Here is a 21,354-nt window from a genome sequence, read left to right as displayed (position 1 = left end):
GCCTTGGTCATTAGTTGCCATGCTAAAGAGTGTCCAGCTATTGCCTAACTGCAAGCAGCTAGAGACATTACGCTTGCCCTCTAGGGTCTCTGCAATGATCACACACTCTTGTCCCACCATTTAGATACACAGAGGAAACTGAGGTACACAAAGTATTCATGAAAAACTTTAAGAACGTTCCCACTTCGTCACAGGATGGTCCTTTAAATTTGACACACATAAGCAACTGTGGCCCTAAGGAAGCCATTTTACAAATGGCTGTATCTTTCTTTCTGCTGGTAAGTACCAGAAGTGTTTCTCCTCAGTTTTCCTTTACCCATTGCTGTGGAGATGGCCCACTCAACCACCACTGCTTTCTTGTTTCAGTAGAAGCAAAAGTGAGTAGCATAGTTTGCTCTGCTCTTGGACTGTCATAGATACTGAGAGGGAAGTTGCTTGCTGGTCTTTCTTAATTTGCAATTTGATTCCATGCTGCTTTTGAAGCTCCAAACAACCTTCCCCCAAATGTCATGAGCATGTTGAATAAACTCTGATAATCCTGATTTTGAATAATTGAGAGGAATTTTCAAAGATATTCTTAAATATCAGCATAATGTTGGATAACTGAATTTTGAATCCTAAAAATTCTGCTGGGACAGGTCCTCAGATGGTATAGATCATAGTTTCTCAATCTGTGGTATGTGTACCCGAGACACAGGCAGGGGGTCTCTGGGGAAAAATAGAGTGAAGGGGAGGCGGGCGGCAGCTGCCAACCTCTGGGGAAGCCAGGCGACAGCGGCCCGCTTCCCACCCAGGCTCAGCTGGGAGGCAGGTGGCAGCTGTTAGTTTCTGGGGGAGGTGGGCAGCAGCCCCCTACTTCCCGCCGAGTCCCAGCTCTCAGGTGGCAGCCTCCTGCATCTTGGGAACTGGCCTCTCAGTGCCCAGAAAACTTGTCAATTTCACTGCTCAGCTAGACAACTATGACAGTCCCAGATTTTACCAGTGACCCTCTTTTCCTGTTTCTCTCTCTCCCTTGCCTTCCTTCCCTGTCTCTCTCTCACCCCTTTCCCTTCTCAAGTCTATGGCTTAAAATTTGGCACGGCACTTTATATTCCCCAGCATTGGCATGCCGCTCAAAGCCTCCTAGCTTTGGCCAACATCACCTCTAGCCCAGGTACATACTTGAGTTGTGCACCCCTGGTGTAAAGGTGATAACTTTACCCACACTAGATCTGACATCTGTCATATCACGGCCTTATATACTCAGCCCTTCTTCCAACATATGGCTCACAATAGTCTGTAAATGTAAAATCCCTTGGAAAATTGAGTGTTGGGGTACTTATTAAAATTTTCAGAAGTTAGGGGGTACTTGCTACTTAAAAGGTTGAGAAACACTGGTATAGATCAGGCTAGCTCCATTAACTTTAACCAACCTATAGTGATTATACATCAGTTGATAATCTGACTCACTGTAATTACCATTGTGTCTTCAGAATTGTTTTGGTTTTACATGTTTCATTTTACACTGCCTTTAAAATCAAAAGTGGTTTGACTGAGCTAAGGGAGAGCCAAGAACATTTACAGCTTTTGAAAAGCATGTTAGTGCCTAGTGTTTGGATAGGAAGCTCTAATGAATTTTAGAGGAGTTTCAGAATGCATTTGCCTAGAGTCTATATGTATTTTCTCCAGGGGCTGATTGCAGAAAAACTGAATAGATTGAACTAGCACTGTAGTTATGCTACTGTAGTGTAGTCACTATTTACAACAATGGAAAAGTTTTTTTCAGTGATTAAGTTTTTGTGATAGTAAATCCACCTCTCCAAGTGGTAGCTAGGTCGACTCAGGAATTCTTCCTTCAACCTAGGGGTGTCTATCTTAGGGTTTACGTCATCTTAACTCTGTCTTTAAGGAGTGTGAATTTTTCACACCCCCTGAGCAATGTAGCTAGGTTGCTCTAAATTTTTAGATGTAGAGCATGTCTAAGAAAAAAAAGACTGCTCATATTCTAACCTTCGAACATGCCAGGGGTGACTGGAATGCTGACATTTGCATACACTGAATCTATCCATCCACCCCAGGGCACCTCTGAACATTTATGCATTTGCTCTCTACAGTGTCATGAAGAGCAGTAAAGGTTATTCTTCAAAAGGAAATGAGCTGCCATCTCAACTTTTCAGCTCAATTTGCATCCAACAATTCGCAGCCATTGCCCAATGAAAAGGTTAGTTAAAATCTAACTAAAAGCACGGCAGCCAATTTGTGTGTTTTTGTTTGGTATTTTTACCAATTCACACAGTTCACCTTAGGATTTATCTAGTGTAGACATTGCATAATATAGTATAAGACTACCTAGAGTCGTCCACCAAAACATGAATTCAGAACTATATATCTTTTTGTGCACTTTTAGTACAACTCTGTTGCAGATACTAAAGGATACCTCCCATTTCTGCCATGTCCGAGCAAGGCGGTTAAGTCTTCCAGGTATCTTGGGGCCTTATAATCCTTCTTCTGCTGAAGCCAATGGAACATAGGAATTGCCACTCTGGATGAGACCATGGTCCATCCAGTTCAGTATCCTGCCTGTGAGAGGGGCCAGCAGCAGAAGTTTTCCCATTGACTGCAATGGAATGAGGAGCAGGCCCGTAGAGAGTAGTTCTATTAATCTGTTCTAATTGCCGTACAAAGCATTTTAATCCTCCTCTGCTCCGGGTAGGGTGACCAGATGTCCTGATTTTTATGGAGACAGTTCTGATATTTGGGTTTTTTTCTTATATAGCTGCCTATTACCCCTCGCCCCCTGTCCTGATTTTTCATACTTGCTATCTGGTCACCCTAGCTCCAGGCCAGTGGGAAAACAAGGCTTTTTCTATGGAAAGCAGCAACTTGCCATCACTCTGGATGTTTTAATTCTCTTGTATTTAAAATGTTCTTAAATATCAAACCCCTCAGAAGTTGCATGAACAAGCGCTCTTTGAATAAAGATATTTGTTTCAGCAGCTAATCAAGAACAATAGCAATTAGTCTTTTTGTTTATTCTTCTATCTTGACACACACAGAAAAGTTCAAGTTCTTGAGAAAATCACCTCTTCAGTGGATGTGCCTGGTTTCATGATAAGAACAGTGATAGGTGATCTGACCTCTCTTGTTGAGTTATCGATGCTGATTAATGTTAAGGAATGAGTAAGTAGACAAGCAGAGAAAACACAGCGGGCTAGAATTATTGGTTCTACATGGCAGACATGAACAGTGTGTGTGAGATCTGCTCCCTGAGTGGTAATGCCAAGGAGTATCTGTGTGTTGAGTACCTCATAAATCCGTGTCATAGTAATTGCAGTTTTACTGCTCTCAGTACTATTTTCCAGAAATATATAGTAAATCATTGCTGAACTACTGTTTGCTTCTTCTTATTTAAGTACAAATGGACTTTTCTGGCCCACACAGAAAAGGATACTGCTCTACATCCATGGGAAGTGCTGGCATGAAAAAATCCAGGTGTCCCCTGCTTACATTTAAAGACAAGAGGAAAAAATACCACTCTAGTAACTAGATTATATGATATCTCTGACTTTAATCTAGTTCTAAAGTTGGAGAGAAGAATCTATGAACAACTCAGATGAAAAAATATCACACTTCTAAGAGGCACTTACATGTCAGTTTTAAAGGGACGCTAACCATTCTGCATCTGAAAATCATCTTTGTTCAATAAAGAATGGATGGTTCATGTTTGACTAAATTCTGGGCTTCCAATTTTCTTTAATCTGCCCAAAATTGGGACATAAATGTTTAAGGACAGATTTTGCTCTCATGTATAGAAGTCTAATTCTGCAGCAGTATAACTATTATTATACAATCATAGAAGATTAGGGTTGGAAGGGACCTCAAGAAGTCATCTAGTCCAACCCCCTGCTCAAAACAGGACAAACCCCAACTAATTCATCCCAGCCAGGGCTTTTTTCAAGCTAGAGCTTAAAAACCTCTAAGGATGGAGATTCCACCACCTCCCTAGGTAACCCATTCCAATGCTTCACCATCCTTCTAGTGAAAATGTTTTCCCTAATATCCAATCTATACCTCCCCCACTGCGACTTGAGACCATTACTCCTAGTTCTGTCATCTACCGTCACTGAGAACAGCCTAGCTCTATCCTCCATTGAGTTCAATGGAGTTACCACTATATAAAAGAGATCCAAATCTGGCTTCTAGAGATGGCATGTATTACAAACCTAAAGAAATAAATACAAATAGAACTGTTAGCCAACTTCTATATCTCAGGTCTACTTTTTTGCTATTTGTTTAATGACAACAATATATTTAGTGCTATACAAAGCACAAAGAAAGAAATGCCTAATAGCTTATAATAGAAGGCCTCCGTCCTAAAAAGAGCTTTGATTCCTACTGACTTTATTTATTTATTGACTTTATTGAGTGCTCCAGAGAAAGGAATCATTTTATTTTTGTTTAATTTTGGAATTCTGAAGTCTCATCTTGAGCCCATTAGATTCTACAGAGACAATATGTTGACTTTAATAAGAAGACACTCAAGAGAAAAAGTTAAGCAGTCTGTTCAAAAGCACACTAAATAAGTGTTACCAAAGGAATCATAAACCTTAGGCAATGGCACCTACTTATTAAAAGACATCCTTTATATATAATTTTTCCTGTTTAAAACAAAATTACAATAAAACCCAAGGATTGCATGACATGCTGGCATGTCTATTTCTGGCAATGTTGTTTTGTTTTTCCCAGCCCCACCATAGTCAATGTAAAGAAGTTGCTCCCAGGGGAATGTCAGCATCTGATAGGATACACCAGCAGATGGGTGAGTAAAGCCCCTTAGTTTGTACTCTGCGTATGTGTGGAAGTAATTGCTGTCCTGGGGCTGCACTAACTTGCACAACCTCTTTGGAGGAGGGACGGAGAGAGTGAGGGGGGAAGAGAGAGGGTGTGTGTGTGTGTGTGTGTGTCTGTGTGTGTGTGTGTGTGTGTGTGTTTTCATAAGGAAAAGGTATTTAAAATAAGAAGAATATTTTATTATGCAAATGGAAAACACAGATGGGAGAATAGCAGTCACCTTAGCTGTCTGAAAGTCTGCTCTCTGATGCCCTCTACCTCGGATACCCAATACACCTGCAAGTTCACTAGAGCACAGGAAGGTAACCTACTGCCAATCTCTCTCCTCAGGAAGTATGTCAATAGTGTTCTTAGAAGAGACAGCACTCTGTTGGACAACTGAACAATGATTAACCCTTTTGATTGCTCTGTGTCAAGTCTAAAAACTCCTGAATCTTCATCCAAGTGAACAGAGAATCATAACAAAATATGCAACCCAGTCAAATCAAATAAAAAATGGAATAATAATCATCCATGCATCCCTTCTCTCTGATATCTGCTGGATGTGGAGTTGTGGTAGTCATGTTGGTCCCAGGATGTGAGAGACACAAAGGGGGGGGTGAGGTAATACCATTTATTAGACCAATTTCTGTTGGTGAAATGGACAAGCTTTCAAGCTTGTTGGCCTAATAAATATGACCTTAGCTATCTTGTCTCTCTCATATCTGTTGGATGTTGACTATGGTTTGTTGTTGCCACAAGCTTTGGCAAATCCAACCTACAAGTAAATGTGGCTGAGCTCAGTGATTGGAGCATCACATCTGGAAGTTCCTCTTCATAACTGCACACTTAATTGTGTGCATCATGTGGACTTGGTTGTTTTTTCCTAGTTATTTGACGTGCCCAAAGCAGGCAGTCTGTGACAGGCCTGAGAGGAGAACCCAGAATTCCTGATTCTAGTCTAGTGCTGTAACAACAAGAGCATCTGCCTTTGTCCTATCCTTTTTCCTTGCTCTTCCTCCCAACATCCAGTTCCTTCCTCCTTTTTCTTGACCACATCATTTCTTTTTTCTGTCCCCAAATATGCTGTCCCACATGCCTAACTGGCTGTTTCATTCTCAATCCCCTTTCAAACCAGTCCCTCAGCCAATAAATTGCACTCCTAGACACCAAAATGATATTTCTGCATCACTCCATCAGCGGATTGTTCATGTCTGTTGCATTCTCTTCTGGATTCTGGATAGTTGCTCTAATCAAGCCTCAGATGCTCAGATATTTTCCTCAAGTCCCAAATGCTCCCAAAGTCATTTTACTATGCAATGCCTTACACAATTGTTTCCTGTAATTTCCAGTATATAATACCATCATTTTTCTTGCGGTAAAGCAGCTTACATGAAAAGATGATACAAAATTATTTTTTCTGTATGTGCAATACGTATAAGAAGTTAATAAAACTCCCATGATTAGATCATCTGGATAGTTTAATGGGAGAGGAAGAGGATATGACACTGTGATAATAAAGAGGAATTACTGCAATAAATAGTACGCTGTTTTAAGAGGTAACCTTGTAAGGCTTAATCCTTCAGATACGCCATGAGCAGAATTTCCTCTGAAGTTAGTGGAGTTCTGTTCATAGAATGGGTGCAAAAGTCAGCTGATGGAGAAAGTCTGGAACTGACTGTCATGCTCAGCAACCCACTATATGAGCTGTTCCTATACAACGCCTGTTTCATGCCACACGACAATGAATTTGAGGGCCAACAGTACTTGAGAATATGGAAGGCCTTAGTAACCCTTTGTTTGCATATTCTGTTTTGGGTCTTAGTTGGATGTAATGACCTGGAGGAGATCCCAGTTTTCTTAGACTCGTTTGGTTTTTTAATTTACTCAAAAAATTTTTTGAAGACATGTTTTTAATGCATTGATCAAGAAGTTGTGGCAATTGAGTATTTGAGATCTGAGTTTTTAGCTACATTGGCTAGTTGGTTATGATTGGTGACATAAGTCATATGGCATTGTTACTGTTCCCAGATTGGCTTAGCAAAACTATTATAATGAAGAATCAGAAACTATTATAATCAGGCTTGAAGAAACCAATGGTGGTTTCAATATCTCAAGAAGAGGTAAGTTTAGGAATTGTAAACTGTTTTGAGCCAGGCAGGCCTTGTACTTATAAGAATTATTGTCTGGATCCAGAGTTTGAATTCAATTTTCTCTTGTTGCATTTATACAAAATAACTATATGTTAATGCATGGGCATAGATGCAAAAGGTACAGCTTGTGTGGCTCATTGCCTCTGCAACTGAGCTCTGATGTGGATTATCCCATCAATTATATGCTCCTGCTGTGTCAAGCAGCATCCCATCTCACGTAAAATATGACTCCAAAGAAATAAAATACACTTCTGGTGGGACTACTCTAGTGTGCAAGCTTACCATTTATTTTTCGGTGTGGATTTGTGCAAATAAAACTCAGTTGCTCAAATGTTCACTGGAAGCAAACACGAGATAGAAATACAGCAGCAGGAAACTGATTTTTAAATTTGAGTTTCTGAATAGTGTTGCCCACTCTTGCAATTTTATTGTGATTCTTGTGATATTTGGCGTTTTTCTTAAAGTTCCAACTCCTGGAGGCAATTACATGGGAATCTCCGCTTTCTTTTTCTTTTTTTTTTTTTTTTTTTAAAGTAGGTTTCTAGCCCTGATGGTTTCAGAGAAAAGCATGAAAATGTGAACCAAATACTTCCCAAAGACTCAGACACCAGAAGCCAAATAAAAGAACCCCACATGTATTATTTTTTAAAATTGTGGGACTTTTTATTTTATTTTTTAAGCCAGTCTCCTGATTTTCGGGGCCTGACTCATGACTCGAATTCTTGGGGTTGACATTACTGCATGCTTACCAAACTGGTCTTGCTTCAAACAGAACTTAAGTCTGCATTTAAGAAGATTACACTGAAAATGAACTGTATCCAAGGAATCTGGACAATTGTGAAATTGCAAATCACTTGTTTTCATTTGTCTGATCTTAGATTTACCACTTGAAAAGTAAAGTGTCTTGGAGGTATTCTCCATCCCTTAGATAGATGACTCTCAGTAAAACAATCTATCCATTTATGAGGTCAATGAAAAATAGGATTTAATGAATCATTGGCATGTGATTTTTTACATGGGGGGGGAAAAAAGTTGCACAGTGTACACTTCTTTCCCATAAAGAGTAAAACATTGGGAAATATGACCATGTGGATGCTGCCCACAAAAATGCAATGATTTGGCCCTTATTTTCCACTGTTCCACACAGGAACCCTTTAAAAGGTAATAAAACCCCCTACCACTTAAATCTTACAGTATATCGCATTATACATTTTTGTAATAAAATATGAGTACACTTAAATACATAGACATAGTTTTAACCAATACAATGTATTGTTATGCTTAGCTGTACAGCTGTTAACTGCTTCTAATGTAGGAGGCTTTCATAACATTTCTGGCATCTATGGCCCCTGGTTTTCCATCCAATGTTACTTCTCTAAACCACTTTTTTAACATCAAAAAAGGTGAATTAATTAAGAATTGGAATGAAGCACCTCTTAGTAACTAGTTTTAAGTGAGTTCAGATTAGTGCTTTGGCACAATTTAATACAGCTGCAATTATCTAACTACAAAGAGTATGTTAGCGAATAATACTGTCAGCCCTGCAAATTAGAGCTGTTTGCAAAACACAATTGCCATCCCATGGGAAATTCTGATATATCAACATTGGGTTTTGTCCCAAACCAAGATGAAAAGCCAAAATATTAAAAAATTTCATGGAACAAAGAGCTCTAGACCATTTTGATTTGGAAATGTCAAAATGAAAAAAAATTGTTTCTAAATGCTGACATTATGAAATTTTGATATTTCCAAGATTTCAGAATGTCATTAGAAACCAAATGCATTTTCCAATGTTTTTTAAAAAATTGAAATTGACACTTTCCTACCCAAAAAATATAATTCCTCAAATCCCATGTATTGTCAGGAAAATGTTTCCATCCATCAACATCAACTAACATTAAATGCTGCTATTGTATAGTTTTAAGAAGCTATAGCTGTGTCATGAAAAATGTATCTAAATAAGATGGCTGATGTCTGTGGTAGCTATGTAGGATAACAGCTAATGTAGAATGATAAGTGCAACCTGTTAATGGATCTTTTCATGTTGTTCTGGGGTGACATTCATCCCTGGGCATAAGCCTACACAAGGCCCATGCACCTTTTACGTGCAGCACAGCTGAAATGGGACTTAAGTAAGGTGTAGGCCTAATGCAGACCTTCTGTACAGGGTGGAGTTATACCCATAATGAGCACATGCCTATGGCTTTCTTTTGTGTCAAGAGGGAGTTGGGGAGGCTAGGTGCCTTGTAGGTTATTACGCTCTGTCACCACTGCAAGAGATCTGGGTTCTGAGACAGATTTTTAATTCATGAGTGAAAAACGTGATGGCTGGCTTGCTAGTGTGACATAGCAGGTTAGATTGTGAAAAGCCCACCAATTTCAATGTGCATGGGTTTAGGCAAGCAGAATTGGTGTGTTTGCTTTGCACAGCTTTGGGAAATCCGCTTACCCTCAATTTTGCTTTAAGTTTCAGGAATGTGTGAATCTGGAAACCCCAAGTGAAACTGGCCATGGTCATGCAAAACCCAGTGAATTTTGTTGAAAGCAATGAAATTGCGAACTCTGGTTCCACACTGAGGAAAATGCTTTTAGCAGAAGGAAAAGTAGGGCTGGACGAACATTTCCTCATCCTGCTGTTAATGAAGTTACTTTGGGTGGGCAAAGTATATTGGTTGGGGAAGGAGTGGAAAAGGCAAACAAGTCATCCACTGGTGTCACAAAATACACCCCATCTCATTTGCCTGTATTCCAGTGTGTGTGTATGTGACTTGCTAGAAGAAGGGAGTTCTGCAGAGGACTGGGGTAGTTGGATTGAAGGTAGATGGGCCAAAATCCTCTTCCAAGTTATGGCAGATCTCAGAGACTTTTGGTTTTTGAGATGAAGCCAGGCAAAATTCACCTACTTTTGACCTGAACATTTATACAACTCTACTAATACAGCAATTCTTTTCAGTCCATAATTGTTAGGATTCTGTGAAATCCCTTACCAGTTCACTAGGAGCCTTCATAAAATGCTGTGAATTCTTTTATAGCCTATTACTGTTACATATGGAAAAATGAAATCAGAATATTTTAATCTGATAAGTACCTTTTCAGTCTGTCAAGCAGCTGCCCCTGTTGGATTTGAACCAAGGCTTTTCATATCTTAAAATATGTAGTGCTATCAAGTAAAGGGAATTATTTAACTTTAGTGGCTAAACAGTGAGATGAGCTTATGTTTTTATAACTGCTTTTGTATCACAAACTCGTAGATAAAGATATAAATACATTTACAGAATTCATTAACAATACAGGCAAAAAATATTTCCTCTGCAAAATGTTTTAATTATAAGGCTTTTTTTTCATAAAATCTTCTCTTCAACTTTTTTTAAAATTTTCATCAAAACAATCAAAATCCCCAAAAAGCTAACAAAATGGAATCATCATGTTTTCTGATTTTTTGACAAAAGCCTGACCATTTTCAACAGAAGTGGACATTTTTTATGAAAACTTCCATTTTGTTGAAATATCCATTTTCTGTCAACCGCCCCTAATGGATTCTTTTCAGTAAGGTCAAACTGAACACCTTGTAAACACACAATCTCAATTTACAATGAGAACTAGATTAGGTAAGCACAACACGTATTTATAAAAGCTATATGCCTTGCTGTATGCGCCAGTCCCCAAGCCATTCCTTTCTCTTCCTTCTTCTCTCATATCCATAAATAAAATAGATAAAAAGTGTTGAGGAAGGGAAAGTAAGTTTCACTTGCAAAGTAAAACACCAGCATTTGTGAGAAGTGGTTGATCAGGATATTCTGTAATTACCACTTATAATTAAATCTTGTTAGCTAGAGTAACTATTTTTACTAGAGAGGGGCCCAAACCACAGTGTCAGGATCGAGGTACAAACTTCCAATAAAATGTGTGTGTGTAGGAATCCAGAATTTTGGCTTAGACTCGTATAGAGAGAGAGAGAGGCTAGCTGTGAACCAGGGCCCCCAGCACCATATAAAGAGAAAAAGAAATCTCCTGCATGTATACCATCCAATTGCTAATGAATTGTTAAAGAAGTGGTCAGTTGGTTCATCCTTTCAAGCTGATTGCAGATCTCTGGGTCTCCTCACGTAGCCCTTGCTGAGTCTCTCCATTTTACTAGAGTTCCCCTCACTTAGGTCTTCAGTAGAACAATCAGGTTTGAAGTCTGGTCTCCGGCAGAAGAAGCGGATTGCTGATCCAGGTAAGCTCCCTGTTGGATATTTGAATCGTAGCAAGGAATGCTGAGCAAATGTTCTGGCATCCACCCCAGCCCTACCCCCATGGATTAATAAAAGAGCCTTTAGGAAACTGCACTTCCTTGCAAGCTGCTAGGAAGTGGGAAGGAGAAACAGCCTTGTAATTTTTAATCATCCAGGCATTGTGGGGAAGAAAGTAGGTGGGTGGGTGGTGAGGGAAACATTGCGTCAAATGTAGTCAGAGTCACAAGGCAATCCATGAATCATGGTACTAGTGTTAAAAGTCCAGCCTACATATTAATACACGATTAGAATGAATACTTAATACACGAAAGAATTCAATTTGGATTGATCCACTGTGATTATCATTATTAATAAGCACGATGTTTTGGCTTTGCCAGGCTGCATATAAAAAACTGCAGATAATGCATTATATAATACAACACAATTCCTTACCTGTGAAATCACATAAGATACCTAGGACTAGACAAAATGCTATACTTCTGTCTTTTTTTCTCTTGTGCCTAGATTCTTAAAAGTATTTGGGTGTTGCTGAGCTTAGTATCATAATGCTTAACTGATTTAAGAGTCTAAATCTCTTTTTCAAAAAAAAGTAATTTTGGCACTCAATGGGATTTAGTCTAAGTGCCTATATCCTTTTGCAAAATGATATTTAGGCTCTTAAATCAGTTAGGTGTTCCAACACTGAGGCCATATCTACACCAGAAAATTATGTTGACCTAATTTACGTCAGCACACAGGCACCGCAATTATTAAAATGCTTGTGTGCGCGCATGTTTGGATCCTTGTGTCAGAGGTGGATCTTCTCACCAAAAGAACGTGGATTGATTATATTGTCAGTGTGGGGCATTGCGGGACGGCTCCTGAAAGCCAGTCAGTCGACATAAGCAATGCAGTGTCTACACTGACACTGCATCAACCTAATTACATCAACCATGACTCTATCCTGCTTGGGGAGCTGGTGTTCCTAAATCGGCGTTAGAGGTACTTACGTCGGTAGGGGCCAAATTTAAGTGAAGACGACCCTTCTATAGCTAGGTCGCTGTAAGGCAGCTTACATTGATCTAATCCTGCAGTGTAGACCAGACCTCAGCGCAGCACTGCCTAAATACCTTGAAAAATCTCCCCGTCGGTCCTTTCTATCTAGCTGTGATGGCCTCCTGCTTTAAGATCATATGAGTCTTTACAATGTGATTGCTACTCAGGCAACATCATCTCTGTAATTTAGATTATGAAAGGGCTTGTGGTAAAAACTTTCAGGTTTTATCATCAATAGCATGTTTTCAGCGTGGGTGGCATGTAAGTGCCAAGCCCAGCATATCATGATTAGAGCAAGGATTATTTCAGGAACTCTATCATAATAACATACATCATTTGCCCTGAAAAAAGATAGCAAAGGCTTAAGTTTAAGTAAATCACAGGTTCAATTCGTGGGAAGAGCAATCTGGCATGCATTATAATTGCGGGGTCTGAAATCTACAATTTTAAGAATCCCACTCAATACAGCAATCAGCTGAGCTACCTGCAAAAGTGCTGCATATACGTGGTCTTGGTGGAAAGGAGGAGGAGATAGGGTACCTCTGCCCTGGCATGCATAACTGTAAGTTTTGCAGAGATGTGCTCCTTGCTATGGTTACGTGCTAATCTGGCTGTGCACACAGGGAGCACGTGTTCCCTTGTTTTTGATGTCTGAGATTGGTGGGGTAGTAAGGAGATCTGGAACCTGTTCTCTAGAAATGATCAACTATTGTCTAATCTGTGGTTTGTACCAAGCACCTCTGCAGACTCACGGATGGCCATTTTGCACCTTTATTGTGTTGTGTCCCAAAAGGTTTAGTACACGATTTTCAGGGAGTTTGGAATTATATTTTTCAAAGTTTAGGCATTTGGATGCCAGTGCATTGATGCTTGTTGCTTACACGAATGTATGAAATTTCAAACAATTCTTCTGCATTCTCTTTGTTAGCTTTCCATTTTAACTGATAATGACGGGAAAATACTCTTCTACTTAGGCAATAATGGACTATGTAGATGTGACTGACAGGATTGTGTCTCATTGATTTGAAGGGATTGTATAAAATGAAGTGATAAAACTGAGGTTGAATGTCATTTTGCATCCTGTGTAGATACTAACACAGCACAGAACAGAAACGTTAAAGCCTAATTCCTCCTTTTGAACAACCATCAACCGCTGTGCATCAAAGTGGAAAACAGAAAATGACTCAGTTTCCTGCAAGTAAGAATTTAATGAGACTCCTTAGTCTGGTACACACAATATGAGATGGTGAAATGCTAGCTACTTGACCCTGATGGGCAATTATGAGGATGTTGGTCAGTGTTCTTCAAACAAAAACAAGTTCAAATGCAATCTATAAAATGGAGAATGTCATGTAGAGAACTGGGACTGTGCCACAGAAAGTCCGGTGATGGCAGTGACTAAGAATTTTATACTGTGTTGAGTAATACAGTTCGGAGAGACGAAGCAGGAGAAGGAACAACAGAGCACAATGTACACACAAGATTTATAGAAAATCAGCTTCATGCAAACTGACGCATGAGGGGCTCGCCTTATGTGAACCTAGCAGCAAGCAAAAAAGAAAAATGCTGGGAAATGGATGATTCTTGTTCTAAACAGATAAGCACTGATGAGACTTGTAATAAACCATGCCTGAAGATTCTTTTGAAGTTTTGATTGTTTAAGGCCTGCTCTTACTCCCATTGCAGCTAACGACAAAACGTACACTGAATTAGATGGAGCAGGTCCTCAGCTGGTCTAAATCATCATAACATGGAATGGTTCCCATTTATGCCAGCTGAGGCTCTGGCCTAGCAAATGCAGGAGGAGGCTCTTCAACTTAATAAATGGTTACTACACTGTATCTTTCCAGTAAGGTTATATACATTTAGGGGCATATAATTTAGCTGCTCTGTACTGTATTTACACCACACTTGTTGAAGCTGTTGTGACTAGAATGGAAATATCTGTAATCACATAGTAATTGCCTGTCACTACAGGTTACTTGGCAATTATTTTTGTAAGTTAAAAAAGTAATTACCATATAGGGCCATATGCTCCCTTTGACTCATGTGTACAATTGTCATTGATATAATGGGATTTGCCTGGGAGGAACAAGGATAGCATATGGCTGATATCATGCAGTCTAACTTAGAAGGCAGAAATAATCATATATTTATCCTGCCTGCCTGCCTGAGCTGCTAGCTGTGTGGTACCTGGGCATAAATGTGCTATGTGCTTGTTTTATTCCTTGGCTCGTTTTCTTCAAGCTGACAGTAGCTGAGGAACATGGTATTTAAATTCCAATCAAAGCAGCTACAGTTTTATAGGTTAAGATTTTATAGACTTGAAATAGATTTTTGCAAAACTTTGCACTACATCTGTTTGGATAACACATTTTCACAAACACATTCCCCACAGTCAGCTTTTTCTATGATTGACTGTATTCTGGCCTTTTTTTTGGGGGGGAGGAGTGGGTCTAAGTTCTGTAGAACCATACAGTGAGAGAACAATCCCTATCTCAAAAATGTGCAGTGATGTGTTTCATATATTTTCTGCAAATAATTTACAAAGGACTTTCATATACCATTTAAAAAGTGAAGAAAGCAAAAACAGCCATTTAAGGTTTCATTAGTTTCAAAATGTAAACTTTACACCATGTTAATTTTACTTATAGCTCACTTGTTCTTTTTTATCATGGAAAAATGCTTTGACCTGAACTTAAAAATATCTCTAAGATTTATGTGTAGTCATTGGTGAGGGCTGAATCCTTCTGTCCTTTCACAGGCAAAATCCTCAGTGATTTGTGAATGGAAGCTTTGTCTGAGGAAGGCCTGAAGGATATGAAACTGTTAAAGATGGGTATTAAAAATCAATTTTTAAAAAAGTGTGACTGAAAGGAACTATAACCATTAGATATGCTTGCAACCCAGCTGACCCAATTTTCATATGACATTTGCTCACTTACCTGAGAACCTTCAGAGGGATGGGGGTATCAGAGCACTGAGGATGTTGTAAGAAACCATAGATTTATGTATTCAAAAATTTAAATAATCTTTTAACAATTCTGCTCTTGAAAGGGACTACACTGACAACCCAACAGCCTTGAATCCTCCAATTAGCTACAGAACATCTCTACTCCCTACACTGCTCCATCAATGTACATGACTAGAAGGGACCACCACTAGGCATGAGCGACTAGACTAGGCATGGTCTCTTCCCATGAAATCCTGGGCCTCTCTGTTGGCACTGCCAACAAGGGTACCAGGTATGGTAGTTCTTTAGTGACATGATCAAATATTTAGCAGGAGTTGGGCTCAGATCACCAAACACCTTAGGCAACCCTATAGCCATTAGACTGCAGCGATCCTAGATCAACACCAACCCAGATCAGATTCAAGTCAGCAACCTAGAGATAAAAGGCTCCATCATCCAACCCTTGAGACAGTCAGTCTCCAAGTTCCTTTTTCGTTATAAACATAATTCCTGTACAAGATAATAAGTTGCCCTTTATATTTAATAATCCCAGAGAAGATTAAGAGCAAGAAAATAGCAGAGGCTAGAACAGAATTGATCAGCATAGCAGGGACAGAGAAAGTTCAGTGTTTACATGATGAAGTTACAATATTAGGTTTCAATCTAGCAACATGCTCCATGGGGAGATCCAGGATCTGTCCTCATAGAACTCATTGCTGGAGCAGGTCATTAATTATTCTATTACTCCAGAATAGTTCTTTGAGTGAAATCCTACACTGAGTTTTGCCATCTTAAATATTCCCATTTTCCTTTCTTTTTATGTTTTTCCTCATCCCTCAATGAATCCAATAACAAGGATAAATCCTCCCTTTACAGAAGACTCAATGTACAAGGTAGTGAATGAATACTTTTAGAGGCCAACTGAACCCAAAAAGTGGCAGCTGTTAGAAAGAGAAGCAGCAAAGAACACAATTTTTTCTGACTGTATAAATAGCTTATACTATATTAATGGTACTGAAGTACATAGCATGATATTTGCAAAAATTTTGCATAAACTATTTCACCTCCTGCAGGGAACTGGTTTCTGTTTCTCGTCCTCTTATACTCAGGAATCAAATTTCTCCTTTTCTCATTATTTGCAACAAAACACTTTGCTTTGCAGAATCAGAAGCAAGAGAGAGGGAACACTAGAAAAGTACCCCTGAGAAGGAGCACATAGAAAAATGGTTTTAGATTAGGAAAAAGTGGTAAGCAGTTAGGTTATATTTAATGCCAGGATTGCAGTTAATCATTTAGATGTAACTAAATGTGTCAGTTACAATACAAAAAAAGATTACTTACATTATTTTTGTGCCTGTATATTAATATGTTCCATCCACCCATATTAACTATTCTATCATCACTGCAAGGAGAAAGCTTCTGCAGCACTGCTACCGCTATCACACAACAGATGGAAAAGACGCTATTAGTCAAATCTGTCTACCAACTAATCTTACCATCAAGGCTGAATTTATCAGGGACTATCCCTGATGGCATTGCTCAGTTCTTTATTCAAAATTATTACCATTGATATGGTGTCTTATTTCTAGACCAGAATTTAAACCAGTCCTAGCTCATGTGTGTAGACATAGAAGAAACAGATATTGTAGATAAGTTCAGTTTCTGTATATAATATATAGTATCTACCTCTTATATAGAGCCTTTCATCAGTAAATCTCACCTTTACAAAGAAGGTATGTGCAGTAATTATCTAAAAGATGGAACAAAACCCTGGATTTGAACCCAAATGCTATATCTCTATAGTAAGGAAAACCAAAACCCTTGAAACTGAAAGTGCCTTAACTTGGGGTTAAATCTGGATCTGATTCAGTTCTGGTATTTAAATACAGCCCATCACAGGGATAAGTTTGAAATATGAACTTGGATCCAAATCCAGACCAGTGGTTTGAATTCAGGTTTTTTGGTTTAAGCCCATCATTAGTAGTTATGGGGTAGAAGTAGGCTTTTGCATTGTGGTAATACGAAGAATTTTGTTAAGAAGGAGTATGCTAATTGAATCTGGAGGAACTCAAACACTGATTACTAAGCTGCAAGTGGCTATGAAGTTCGGAGTTGGAGGTGCTTGCAGAATCCAAGATATGATTGGCATTCTATTCACGCTGTCTGTCTGTCCTCAGATGTTGCCAACCAGAAAAATGCTACCTGTTGTTGTCTGACACATGTAAGAGTGGGCAGGGAGCACAGAAACTTTGTGGAGCCTGCCCTACCTCAAACCTGTTGAGGAAAAAAAGACACAACCCTCCTCATTAGAATCAGCCCAGGCTAGGAAAGGAGTGAGAGAAGATACTGCATGGAGTAGAGCCTCAGAGAACCACAAAATAATCTCCCTATAAAATAACATATAATCTCATGTAATATATCTGTCCTGATGGCATTGCGATGTTGCATCACCAAGTGAGGATGATGATGAAGCGTAGGTGCTGCTTCACAGAAAGCAAGCTTCTGAATGTTCCTATTCTGTCGGAGGATGGAGAGCATGTTTACTTCAAAATGTTCATCGCTGCCTTTTTTCAGAAATTGCTCAGAATTTTTCTTGCTTAAAACAGTTTAGAAAAGCCTCAGACCCCATGGTAAAAGCCTCTTGTCTTTCTGTGACATGAATAAGTCAATAAAAAGCAAAAATGTTTTTCAATAGCTCGCCCTCCCATTCACTCACTCATTTGTGGTTGAAGTATTTTCATTCACTTCAGAGCTGTCATTCTGCCAAGGAGCAAACATACAACATGGGTCTTTGAAATGTATGGTAAAAACACAAAGGACCAATTCTGCTCTCTTCATTTTAGATCTGGACTAACCAACACTTCTCCTGGGCATGGGCAAACCCAGGCAATTTCTGAATAATTTATATTTATGATCTGGATTTCTGCTTATCTGGTGTCGAGTATACAATACTGTATCTTAACCAGCCATCGCACAAATGAAAGACCCAAGAAAAATATTAGTGCACAAAATTTCAAATATAGAGTTAATTTTTTTAGCAAAACATAACTCCCTTGATGAATTGTTCAGAAAGTGGTTTTTATTCCTGCAGAAAATTCCAACTTTTCAGTGAAAAACCAAAAATTTTCAGCCTAAATTTTAAATGTTGCAGTCAGAAACTTTGGATTTAAAACCAAAAAATTCTATTTGAAAATGCCACTGGGATGCCTCACTGGATTTGTAGTTCCAGTGCTTCACGCCTCATTCACCAGTATGGGCCTGGTGGGACTCCCCTCTTGTTGGATCTCAGCAGGACACCATGGGAGTTCCTGACCATGGTGTACCATGGCAGATGCCGTCTGGCTTGGAAACCCAGCTCAGAAAGGGAAAAGAGGGGCTTGAGGCACCGTGGCAGCATGGCCATATCAAATTTTTCAGTTTTCAGGTGTTCAGTTTTTTAATTAAAAGTCAATTTTGTGGAAAGCGAATGCTTTTCATAAAATATTTTGTTTAGTCGAAACCCCAACTTCCTGTTGAAAATATCTTTGATGGAAAATTTTGAAAAAGCCCTATTCCCTAGAATCTGTCTTTAGTGATTTATGGCATCAAAAGCTAGAAAAGAACACCATGTTTGTATGGGATGGAAGAAGATCTGAGCTTTAAAATGGGAAGACACTTCCAAAGTACGTATGATGCTTTTAGGACTTAGCATTTGCCTGTGAGGCTGGGGAATAGCTGCAGTCACTTTCCTGATCTGGGTTTTTTATGTAAAGCATTGAAGATGGTGCAATTTGGCACACTTGACCATTCCCCCCCTATTATTACTGTATATAAATGCTGATAAAGCTAAACACACTGAAAACACGTACAACAGGTTCTGCCTCTTGAGAGCTGCAGGTGTTAAGTGACAGATTAGCTTGAACACACCTGAGGTGACAGTTCTCTTGCAGGATTTTACAACCCAACAACTCTTACCGCCCTGGCTGAACATGACATCCCTGTAATGCTTTCCTTTCTTGCTGCGTTTCTGCTTGCAGAACAAAGGGAAGACATATTCCTGCGGTTAGTATTTCAGGAATTCAATAGCAAAGAGCATCATATCTTTAAGGTATTTCTGTCTTGTGTTCCGGTGAAAAATGCTCTTTCCCATGGTTAGCTTAGTAATATACAGCACTTGAAGCAGGGCAGGGTGGGCTGGCCTAGTGACAACGCTTGTTAAGATATAACATCCTGTTACTAAAGATATAACATACAGTCCTTTGGAGGGGAAGGTCACCAGTAATCAGCCTTCAGATTAGGCGGCCAAACACTGAGGAAAAACAACCACTTCCTCCTGGTAGTTTGGTCACCTGGAAGTGGGATTTATGTGACTAAACACTAATGCATGTTATAGTCTCCCTTCTGCAGCTTTCATGGCAGTATGGCTGGTCCCATCAAGGTCCCAAGCTGCTAGAAAGGGACATTAAACTAGAAGGTTCCTTCCCCTCCTGTTTTTGTATTAAACGAAGCAGATCAAGCCTCAATTGCAGAACTCCTATGGGAAGTAAGTCCCCAGGAGACACAGGCCCCAAACAACTACTTGCTTTGATTGTGCTTGAGGCTTGTTCTGCTTAGCAGCTTCCCTGATTCTGCTAATGTCCTCTGCCAAATGTCTCCTATGAATAAGCAGAGCCACAAAACAGCTTTGGACACAGAAAAAGCGGGGGCAGGTTTTGAAATTTGTTGCTCAGTGCAGGTGCAATGAGCAACAATGAAAACTGCTGTGCTTTCTGATTCAACTCTCTTCTGCTCTTGAAATGTATGGGTTATGTGCTTGCCCAATCACCATGCCAACAATACCCAGCTCAGCTCTGAGAGAACACAGATGTCTCCTTATTAGGCCCAGTCACGGAAATGTTGTCCCTTCAGATATTCATTTTTCAAGAATGTAAAAATTATGAAAACATGCCTAACCGTGGGTAAGACTTGTATGCTGAGAAGTGGCGAGGTGACGTAGTGTTGGTGGGCCCATTAGTAATGCTGTCCATGTCCCTGGGAGGGACAGATTATGCTCCCTTTAAAAGTAATAATTAAACAGAAAGAATAAAGTCAAATGTGCAGGTGTAAAAAATAATAGCAGCATCAAAACCACCTATAATAAATACAAAGTCCAGCAGCTCTTTGAACAGTCAATTAACAGTCTATCAATAGTAAGTCTGGGAAATCTTAACAAGAATGATCTCTCTGAGAATTGCCATTAGAAAGACTATTTCTCTCTCCCCCCCTCCGCCCCCCCTTTTTTTTCTGACTAGATCATTCACTTCTGGCAACACCAGCTCTTTGCATCCTCTCAGCAGTCCAATTGCTCTCACTCTATCTGCACTTTCCCTTTCCAAGCCTCTCTAAAGAGGGTCACTTCTTGATCTCATGCATTAGGCCTTCATTATTTACTAACAGCTCACACAGCTGCAGCATCACATGATGAGATATTGTAACAAGCTGGTATGGTTTTATGGTACTGCACTTCTCAACTGCGCTGCTCCCAGTGGGGTTGGTACCGGTATGCTATCCGAAATCATTTTACAACAATATCTAAAACAATTCTAAATCTCTCCCTTCCCACATGAAATGCTGACTCTCAAACAGATGGAACTGAATTAAACTAATGTACTGACTTCAGCTAAACTGATATCGGCCTGGTGTAAACCAACCGAAGCGTGTTGACATAGGGTTTCCACCAGTTTAAATTGATTTTAAAAACTAATTTTGGTGTAGACAAGGCTTTACTGTGCGTCTTTGGGGCCCAATCCAGAACCCATTGAAGTCAATGGAAGGTTTGCTATTGATTTGCATGGGGGAAGAATTCAGCCCCCCTATTTTCCAATATCCCTTCCAATCTAAACAACATACATGTAAATGTACCATCTGTCACTCAAAAGGCAGAAGTAGAAAGAGCTCCACAAAAATAACCAACTTAATTTGGTTTAGGGTCTAGATTTTTTTTTTAAGTGACCAGACAATTCGTGGGACTTTAGGTTAAGCTTTCTTTTCCTCTCCGTGCTACTCCCTGATGCTTAAACCAAGACACTCTCAAAGTCAGGAAGCCAGTCAGACTTCCAAAATATGTGCTGACGCTCAGGGCCCTGTGAACCGGAAACAGACATTTACTGTATTCTTTCCCAATCCAATTGGTTCCAAATATCTGTGG

General features: G+C 39.5%; 1 long non-coding RNA gene across 1 annotated transcript in view; it reads left to right on the top strand.

Annotated features, from left to right (window-relative positions):
- Window positions 1-282: 282 nt before the first annotated feature.
- The window catches only part of LOC137152188 (uncharacterized), a 47,558-nt gene continuing 26,486 nt past the window's right edge, over window positions 283-21,354 (top strand). Inside the window, exons 1-2 of the long non-coding RNA XR_010919470.1 lie at window positions 283-377; window positions 2,094-2,200. This is a non-coding gene — a long non-coding RNA (uncharacterized lncRNA). The remainder of the gene's footprint in view (window positions 378-2,093; window positions 2,201-21,354) is intronic.

Source organism: Emydura macquarii, unplaced genomic scaffold, assembly GCF_026122565.2.
Source record: "Emydura macquarii macquarii isolate MOO-44397 ecotype Brisbane River unplaced genomic scaffold, CSIRO-AGI_Emac_v2 contig_1146, whole genome shotgun sequence".
In the NCBI taxonomy this organism is placed as follows: Eukaryota; Metazoa; Chordata; order Testudines; family Chelidae; genus Emydura; species Emydura macquarii.
The sequence above is the reverse complement of the archived record's forward strand: the minus strand, read 5'-3'. Positions and strand labels throughout refer to the sequence as shown.